Source organism: Pinus tabuliformis, chromosome 1_1, assembly GCF_031772625.1.
Source record: "Pinus tabuliformis cultivar Carrire ecotype Pingquan chromosome 1_1, CPIR1, whole genome shotgun sequence".
Classification (NCBI taxonomy): Eukaryota; Viridiplantae; Streptophyta; class Pinopsida; order Pinales; family Pinaceae; genus Pinus; species Pinus tabuliformis.
In genome coordinates this window covers 409,413,943-409,423,307 of record NC_142297.1, presented here as the reverse complement: position 1 = coordinate 409,423,307, position 9,365 = coordinate 409,413,943, and the positions used below count along the sequence as shown (strand labels likewise).

Below are 9,365 nucleotides of genomic sequence, written 5' to 3'. Positions count from 1 at the left end.
GATTTCAACGATTCCATTCAAAAGTATTATTTTCAATTTATTGATATTTGTGACTGCTTTGAAAAGTGGTTTTATTGAATTTATTTTGAGATTGATTTTGATATAATTTCAATTGTTGTGATTTTAATTTAGATGCATTTATATTTTAACTATTTAATAACTCTCACATAGTTCTTTAAAGGGTGCTAGCTTAATGGAAGAGCACATGGTGGTTTGATACCACTGTGTCCTAATATAAATTAATCAATGATATTGTGGTTTATTTTTAATTAAATACTTTTAATATTGGTTTATTTCAATGGTGAGGTATTTTTCTTGATTCATTATTTTAGATAGTCTCTAAAGAGACAAAAGTGATTTTGTATTATTTTGAACGTAATTTTTTATTGTATCTAGAGAGACAATAGTTAGGGTCAAAGACATTGTCCCTTTAAAGGCAATATGTCTTTAACCCCAACTATTCTCTCTAGAGAGACAAAACTGAAATTCTCTTCGGAGAGACAAAAATTTATAGAGACAATATTTTAAGACAATTTAATTTGAGACACCGGCTTAAAGACAATATTTAAGACAATACATAAGTTTTCTTTTGTTTCAAGTTAACACAATTTACCCAAAAAGTGTCTTAAATATTGTCTTAAAATCCCCCTTTGTGTTGTAGTGTATGATATGGGATGAACAGTGGGATGAAGGGTTTAGGGTTTAGACTGGCAATGGATGATATCACATCTCCGGTTTTTCCAAAAAGTAGATCACTTCAAAATTCAATGCCTATTATTTGTAGGTGGGCTAATTTTCCATGCTTTTTCACAAAACAACTTTACTAATGTTTATTTTTTTCTAAAAATGATTAAGCCAAATTTTATATACATAATTAATTCATTATTACAAAATTTGAATGTTTTATAATTAATTTAATTTTTATTTTAATAATTATTAATATGCATATAAACCAATTTTGAATTTAAAGTAGGTTTTAAAGCTGTTTCTGCTTAGTCAAAAACTCATTTTACTTTAATATAAAAAATAAATAGTTTTTAATTAGCTAAAAACTCATTTTATTTAAATGTAAAAAATAGATAAACTACTCAAAACCAAAAATATTATAAATTAAATTTTCCCATCATAAAAACTTGTACAATAATTATTATCTCACTTATTATATATGTTTATATTAAAAGTACTTTAATTGTGCATAATTAATATATTTGTATAACTTTTAATGGTTAAACCCATTCTTTTAAATTACATATTAAGAAATAAATATAATAATTTTACGTATTAAAAAAAAATCAATTTAAAATGTGTTGTCAGTGCCGCGTCACATCTCGAAATCTTCCTCTTGATTTTTATAAATTTATTATTAGTGATACCTTCAATGCAATGCAAAGAAATGACAAAACTGTATTACGTTTAATGCCGTGTGGAAGATATTGGTGTAATATGAATTATTTAGTGACCTATAAAGTTTGCAAGTCAATAATCTTTTGGTTTTGATAAGACATTTGTTCTTTGGGAAGAAAGAATTGAGTCACCAGACATGTTAAAAAGCGGCATATTTAAATACGTGTGTCCATAGGAAGGTGGGTGTTCACTGCACAAACAACTTTTTTATTGGGCAATGGCCTACCAAGACCACTTCTTTATAGTTGGGCATCTTGTTTTTTGTATCCAATTTGCACTCTTTCGTAGGAAGGTGGGTGTTCACTGCACAAACAACTTTTTTATTGGGCAATGGCCTACCAAGACCGCTTCTTTATAGTTGGGTATCTTGTCTTTTGTATGCAATTTGCACTCTTTTGTAGGAAGGTGGGTGTTCACTGCACAAACAACTTTTTTATTGGGCAATGGCCTACCAAGACCACTTCTTTATAGTTGGGCATCTTGTCTTTTGTATGCAATTTGCAATTTGCACTCTTTTCTATGCAATGGCCTACCAAGACTATTACTTTATAGTTGGACATCTCGTCTTCGTATGCAATTTCCATAGGAATGTGGGTGTTCACGGCATAAACAACTATTTTATTCGGCAATGGCCCACCAAGATCACTGGCAATTTCCACTCCTTAAAGTGACCGTCGGGATAGGTTAAAGTGACCGTGGGGATGGGTTGTAGCAGCTTTTAGGGAATCATGAATGTATCGCCCTTTCACAGAAGTTGCAGAAAATAGGGCTGAAGGGTTTAGCGTAGATATGTACATTATATCTCTGCACTCCAATATTTTTCATTGCAATCTTTCCATGCTTTCTCTGCGCTTCTCAAACTCCTAAATTCATATAATACCAGGAAATTTGCATACCTTTCCATTGTCCCCCATTTCTCTCTATACACTTCAATTGCAATTGCCAATGGCATCTGCCTCCACCTCTACTGCTTTTGATCCCCCCACCAAATCTCGCTACGATGTCTTCATAAGTCATCGTGGCCCTGATACAAAAAATAATTTCGCCAGCTATCTATACCGTCGGCTGGTTTTACATGGAATCCGAGTCTTTTGGGACAAGGAGGAAATGCAAGTGGGTGATTCTTTAACTTCTCAGATACAAGACGCTATTAAAACCGCATCCGTCCACGTGGTTATCTTTTCTCCCAGATTTGCAGAGTCAGAATGGTGTCTCAATGAGCTCCTCCTGATAGTGGAGTCAAAGGCTCCCATTATTCCCGTGTTTTTCCGTGTCCAGCCCACTGAGCTTCGACAGACACATGGGAAAGGAGTGTATGCTCAAGCCCTACGCACCCTCCAAGAAAAAAGAACGTATGACTCTCAACCGCGTTACAGCTCCATCACCATTGAAAAATGGAGGACTGCTCTCTCTACTGTTGCAGGAATGAGCGGGCTAGAGCTGCAGAAGTTTAACGGGTAAGAAGTCGAACTTCCGCTCTACTGATCCAATATGTAAGATTTTTTACGTATTGTTTTATTTGTTTTCTAATTATTAATTTATTTATTTTCTTGTGACTCACTAGGGACGAGGGGGAGCTGCTCGAGAATGTCATCGATTCTGTGTCGCAAAAGATGATAAAACCCCGCCTCGAAGTGGCAGAATATCCAATTGGTTTAGATGAAAAGATTAGCGATTTTGAAAATAAACTCTTAGCGTTGCAGCGGCAGCAGACTGACAAACCTCGGCAGCAAACTGACAAACCTAAGGTTATCGGGATTGTAGGGATGGGCGGTATAGGAAAGACAACGTTGGCTAAAGAACTTTTCAATAGGAAGAGTTTACAGTACACCAGATCTTACATGTTATTTGATGTAAGAGAGAATGCACGTAAAACATCTTTAGAATCACTGCAGAATGAGCTTCTTGAGGGCTTAACTGGAAATAATGAAAAGATAGAAAATGTTAGTCGAGGAATACAATTGCTTAAATCCCGTCTCTTATCTTCTCAGGCGTTGGTAATTTTAGATGATGTAGATCATGTAAATCAGTTAGATGCACTTCTGAGGCCAATTCGAGATGTTCTTCAATCCAACAGTTTGATATTGATTACATCTCGAGACAGAGATGTTCTCAGAATGTCGAGAGTGGAAGAGTCATCAATTTATACCTTAACTGGCCTTAATCCACAACAGTCCCAGGAGCTCTTTTGCTTGCATGCCTTCACCCAGCCACATCCACTCCCAGGATTTGAGCATCTCGTTGGTAAGTTTTTAACAGCGTGCAATCGACTGCCTTTGTCTTTGAAGGTCTTTGGGGCTCTTCTTTATGGAATTCATGAGAAGCCCTTTTGGGAAGACCAACTGGAAAGACTTGAACAAATACTCCCGGAAGACATAAAAACCCGTCTACAAGTTAGTTACGATTGTCTTCAAGATGACGAAAAACAGATATTCCTAGATATTGCATGTTTTTTCATCGGCGAGAGAAGAGATACTGCAATAAGAATATGGGACAGATCGGGCTGGAATGGCTCGCTTGGGTTTCGAAGTCTGCAGAATAAGAGTCTTGTGGAGGTAGGCTGGAAAGACTCGCTGGGTCTGCAGAATGAAAGTCTTGTGAAGGTAGACAGTGGAGTAAATCGTTATGATAGGACTGAAATTAGGATTATAATGCATGATCATCTTAGAGATCTGGGAAGAGATCTTGCCAAGAATCCAACTCTGCCTCGTCGGATTTGGCGGAATGAGGATCTTGACGATTTGTTGCAACAACAATCTGTAAGTAGTCAAACATTATATTTGCAGTGGTTTGTTAAATAGAATCTGTGTACAGCTTTTTGATTGTTTGTTGTTTTTCAAACATGTGCAGGGAGTAACCCAAGTGCGGGGAATTAGCATGCGCGGGAAAAAATGGAAGGCTCCATCATTTTCAGGCTGCATAATGAATAACTTGCAACTTCTTGATGTTCAAGGTTCTTTCCACTCATTTTTTAGCACGGAAGTAACTAGGATTGAAGTAATTATGAAAGAAGTAATTATGAATGCACTACAGTCATCGAATCTCATATGGCTTCGCTTAAAGGGCCTTCAGTTCGTTTCAGTGCCTTCACGGATTCCATCGATGAAGTTGACGGTTTTAGAAGTGGACGTCTGTTCATTCTCCCCGATTTGGTCAGCGTTGGTGCAGGAGGAATCGCAGGTAAATTGAAATCGATGACTTTAGTAAAACACATTTATTTTTTATTATAAAATATACATTTATTTTTTATCATAACATAGCACAACAGGTTTCCAATGAATTCGAAAAAGGTATTTATTTATTTATTTTTAATACTGAGTTTAACAAATGAGATGACAATCATCCATACCTATAGACAGTAGATTAAGTTGGAGAAAATTTTGCTATGAAAATATAGATTTAGTTTTTGGAAAAATATGTGGAAAATTTAAGTTAAACGATAGAGTTTTATCATAATTTTGCAAAATAAAAAACATCCAATTTCAATAAAAGTTAGCTTAACCTGGACCACTCCATATCCAGTGAGTTTAAGTAGATTGCTGATTTTCCAAAGGAAGTGAGTTTAAGCAGATTGCTGATTCTCCAAATAAAATTCTTTTTGAACATAGGCACGGTCGGTCAAATACCGTCAGATTCCCAAATATTTAAAAAATCAGCAATCGACTTAAGGATGCCCCTCCTTGTCGGCTCGCTGCACCACTCCTCCGTTTAGATATTTGAAACATGTGAACATTTTTGCGGTCGCCTCGCTACACAACTCCTATCTTTAGATATTTGAAACATGTGAAACGGCTTGTGATATCTCCAGTTAGTGGATAATACTGTTGAAACATCTGGAACGGCTTGTGATATCTCCAGATTGGAATTTAGAAAACGCGCTAGAAGACTTTTATAATCTCCTTTCGTTGAAATACTTGCAGATTTCGTTCTCTGGAATGAGATCTCTGTCAGACCCCTTCGGCAATCTAGCAAATCTGCAACACGTTGACATGTCTGGCTGTTCGGCATTAGAGCAGCTTCCAGATGGCTTCGGCAATCTAGCAAATCTGCAACACATTGACATGTGGGACTGTTCGGGGTTAAAACAGCTTCCAGATGGCTTCGGCAATCTAGCCAATCTGCAACACATTGACATGTCGGGCTGTTCGGGGTTAAAGCAGCTTCCAGATGGCTTCGGCAATCTAGCAAATCTGCAACACATTGACATGTCGTGGTGTCGGGGATTAGAGCAGCTTCCAGATGGCTTCGGCAATCTAGCGAATCTGCAACACATTGACATGTCGCGCTGTTGGGGATTAAAGCAGCTTCCAGATGGCTTCGGCAATCTAGCAAATCTGCAACACATTGACATGTCGGGCTGTTCGGGGTTAAAGCAGCTTCCAGATGGCTTCCGCAATCTAGCAAATCTGCAACACATTGACATGTCGGGCTGTCAGGGATTAGAGCAGCTTCCAGATGGCTTCGGCAATCTAGCGAATCTGCAACACATTGACATGTCGCGCTGTTGGGGATTAAAGCAGCTTCCAGATGGCTTCGGCAATCTAGCAAATCTGCGACACATTGACATGGCGGAATGTTGGGGATTAAAGCAGCTTCCAGATGGCTTCGGCAATCTAGCAAATCTGCGACACATTGACATGGCGGACTGTTGGGGATTAAAGCAGCTTCCAGATGGCTTCAGCAATCTAGCGAATCTGCAACATATTGACATGTGGGGCTGTGGGGGATTAAAGCAGCTTCCAGATGGCTTCGGCAATCTAGCGAATCTGCAACACAATGGCATGTCGGACGGTGGGCGATTAAAGAAGCAGCTTGCAGATGGCTTCGGCAATCTAACAAATCTGCGACACATTAACATGTCGGACTGTGGGGGATTACAGCAGCTTCCAGATGGCTTCGGCAATCTAGCAAATCTGCAACACATTGACATGTCGGGGAGTCGGGGATTAGAGCAACTTCCAGATGGCTTCGGCAATTTAGCGAATGACCTGCTGCGCTCTTGGTGCCTTCAAGCAGATATGCAACACGTTGACATGCCGGGCTGTCGGGGATTAGAGGAGCAGCATCCATAGCAAATCTGCAACACATTGACATGCCAGGCTGTCGGGGATCAGATGGCTTCGACCATTTAGTAAATCTGCAAGACATTGACATGCCGGGCTGTTGGGGATTAGAGCAGCTTCCAGATGGCTTCGGCAATCTAGCAAATCTGCAACACATTGACATGCCGGGCTGTCGGGGATCAGATGGCTTCGGCCATTTAGCAAATCTGCATGACATTGACATGCCGGGCTGTTGGGGATTAGAGCAGCTTCCAGATGGCTCCGGCAATCTAGCAAATCTGCAAGACATTGACATGTCGGTCGGTTGGGGATTAGAGCAGCTTTCAGATGGCTCCGGCAATCTAGCAAATCTGCAATCAGGGTTAAATTTGACGGGTAACCCTACCCATTAGAGAAATTTTTTATGACGGTTTTAGAGAAATTTTTTATGACGATTTTATTTTTAAATAGCCCTGACTTTTATTAGGCTGCATAATATTTTTCCTATATTTTTACTCCGCTGTCTCCACGGAAAATGTGGATGACGGCAGATTGCTCGAGGGGCTGAAACGTATGCAAATCGATTCTGATTATTCAAGAGACGGTGCTGCCTCTTCATCTTCAGTGTTTGGTAGTCATTACTTTAACAATAAGGTATTCCTACAAGAAGGTATTCAATATGTGGCAATTTTGGATAAGTTATTCTGGGCTTTCTATCGAAAATTTGTCCCATTAATGTAGAGGATAATAAAAAAAATTGAACCATTAAAATATTATGCAACTTTAGCTAAATTTGCATATTTTTATTAACGTTGTTTAGAGCTTCATTTTAAGAATGCTAACACTTTTCGATTATCTTGGCCCGTTTTGAAGTATTTCTGATGAATGGTTATTTCTGATGGTTATCGACCATGGTTTTTTTTTCTTAAAACTTAATTTTCGGGTTTTTTTTGAGAATAATCAAGCTTAATATAGTTCTCGGGAATAATTAGCCTTAATAGTTCGTTGTATAGGTTAAATATAACTATTTTACATTTCGGGCTTTTGCATCGGGTGATATAATTTTTGGTTAAATTATAACTTCATAATTTTTAATTATTTAAATTAGGTTTTTAATATAAAATATATTCAATATTTACTTACATAAATTTGCAGTTGTTTATAATGTGACTTTTTGGAAATTTTTTTGGTGGGTTTTTTCTGTTAAAATTCAGCACTAATTTATTGGAATCCTAAGTTTGGTAGCTAGTTTCTGCACAATCAAAGCATTCCGGGGTTTTTGAGTTGTTTATAATGTGACTTTTTGGAAATCTTTTTGGTGGGTTTTTTCTGTTAAAATTCAGCACTAATTTATTGGAATCGTAAGTTTGGTAGTTAGTTTCTGCACAATCAAAGCATTCCGGGGTTTTTGAGGGCGCTGAATCCAAATATGCAGTTACAAAACCATTTTAACTGCAACAAATCAAGATTTAACCTCAATTTCTTCGGCCCGTCACCGAAATCTCCAAAAAATTACATCATAGACAACTCCTATAAATTTTGTTGGTAAAATGATCAAAATAAGAATCAAGAAAAAACATGTTTCCATCGTAGTTGCGGGTCATGCATCGGGTTAAGTGCATGGAATGAGGAAATAACTACAAATCGGTGGACAAGAAATGATGAAAACTGTAATCGGTGGACAAGAAATTAATGCACCAACCTAGGTCAACTACCCTCCCATAACATGCGGCGTATATAAATTAAAACTTTTAAATTTTTTATATGCCCGTCAAAATGACGGTTTTATAAAAAATCAGCCAGTTAAGAATTACGTGTTTATTTTGCAATAAACAGTATTTTACGGGTAAAAAGGCGAAAAACGGGTAAACGGGCGTCAATTTTAAAGCCTGTCTGCAACACATTGACATGTCGGGCTGTTCGGGATTAAAGCAGCTTCTAGATGCCTTCGGCAATCTAGCAAATCTGCAACACATTGACATGCCGGGAAGTTCGGGATTAAACCAGCTTCAAGATGGCTTCGGCAATCTAGCAAATCTGCAACACATTGACATGTCGGGTTGTTCGGGATTAAAGAAGCTTCCAGATACCTTCGGCGATTTAGCAAATCTGCAATACATTAGCCTGTCGGCTTGTCGGGTATTAGAACAGCTTACAGATACCTTTGGCAATCTAGCGAATCTGCAACGCATTATACTTTCAGACTGCTTGGACTTAGAGCAGCTTCCAGATACCTTCGGCAATCTAGAAAATCTGCATGCAACACATTCGCCTATAAGGCTGTACGGAATTAAAGCGGCTTCCAGATACATTCGGCAATCTGACAAATCTGCAAAGCATTTACCTGTTAGACTGCCCGGGATTAGAGCAGGTTCCAGATACCTTCGGACATCTAACAAATCTGCATTTCGTATGTATGTAATTAAAAATTTGTGTGTATTGATAGTTTATAAGTCAATAATAATAGTTATTTCTACCTTCGGACATCTAACAAATCTGCATTTCGTATGTATGTAATTAAAAATTTGTGTGTATTGATAGTTTATAAGTCAATAATAATAGTTATTTCTGAATTGGTAAAGTTCAAGATTTTTGGAAATGATTCTAGAATGAAGTAAAAAGATTTGGAAATGCTTATATCAAAAATTTTGTTATATTTATTTATAGCGAAAGATATTGTTATATTATTTTTGGTGTTTGGTGCAAGGAAATTTTAATTTTTATTAAAACTAAAAAATATTATAATATTTTTAAAAAAATTATATTGAAATAAATTTCTATATTTTAGTTTTTTAGAAATTAAATTTTATTTTTTATAAGGTAAAAATTAAAAATGATGTTTTAAGTTTTTTTGAAATTAAATTTTATTTTTTATTGGTTATTAAATTTTTCAAATAAATTTTTTATTTGGGAAAAAAA

At 37.0% G+C, this 9,365-nt stretch overlaps 1 pseudogene across 1 annotated transcript; it reads left to right on the top strand.

The window, feature by feature from the left end:
* Positions 1 to 2,307: 2,307 nt before the first annotated feature.
* LOC149213422 (disease resistance protein RUN1-like) lies at positions 2,308 to 8,868 on the top strand (annotated as a pseudogene). Its single transcript, XR_016250039.1, has 9 exons — positions 2,308 to 2,861; positions 2,969 to 4,163; positions 4,255 to 4,378; positions 4,415 to 4,584; positions 5,325 to 5,603; positions 5,748 to 6,051; positions 6,141 to 6,385; positions 6,538 to 6,816; positions 8,339 to 8,868. The product of XR_016250039.1 is annotated as a disease resistance protein RUN1-like (transcript).
* Positions 8,869 to 9,365: the final 497 nt, after the last annotated feature.